Here is an 837-nt window from a genome sequence, read left to right as displayed (position 1 = left end):
TGTTGATAATTTATATTTTGTTTTAGTTGTTTTATTTTTGATTTCAGGTTTCTGTTGCTTTGTGTGTAAGTAGCTGCGCTAAGTTGCTTCATTTCCTCAAAGTACACCACGGGTCCACTACATAAACGTCGTAAGAATGTARAAGTGTTAGCTGCAATAATTACTGTTTTTGTTGCGATCTGTTTAGTTTTGTCTCATTGTTTGTTTCAGCCACATTTGCCATACTTAAACTACCAATGCCAAATGCTGCTAAGGATAACTATTTTGTTTTTGTATTTTTCTGTACGCAAATAAAATCAAGTTTTGTAGTTTTTGTATACACTTTTATATATATGTAATATATATACTTTTAAGTACATATTTATATATATTTACATTTATAAATTTTTGTTGTTTGCATTTTTTTAATTACAGTTTAAATATATATTTGTATGTGTGTATTTTGCTTAATTTGCTTATGCATTTACTAGTTTTTTGTTTTATATATTTTTTGGTTTTTTTAATAATTTGTAATCAGTTTAATGTCAATGTTAATGATTTGCGCTAAGTAATTTGTTAGTGTGTATTTGTGTTTTTTAATACTTTTATGCTAAATTTAAAAATTTTACGAATCTTTCTTTAATAATAATTGCACATTTATATAGGTATTTATGTATATATGTATATAATTGTTTTCGTTAAGGATTTGTAGTAATTCGCACATATTTTATTTTAGAGTGTATATGTATGTATATGTTTCATAAATTCTGCTCTAATAGGCTTTAAACAATTACAAAACTTGAAAAGAAAAACATTTAGAAACAGCTGAGTAAGATTTTTTACATTTTCATTGATGGT

This window comes from Bactrocera latifrons, unplaced genomic scaffold, assembly GCF_001853355.1.
Source record: "Bactrocera latifrons isolate USDA-ARS-PBARC rearing strain unplaced genomic scaffold, ASM185335v1 scaffold_14, whole genome shotgun sequence".
Taxonomy (NCBI): domain Eukaryota; kingdom Metazoa; phylum Arthropoda; class Insecta; order Diptera; family Tephritidae; genus Bactrocera; species Bactrocera latifrons.
The sequence above is the reverse complement of the archived record's forward strand: the minus strand, read 5'-3'. Positions refer to the sequence as shown.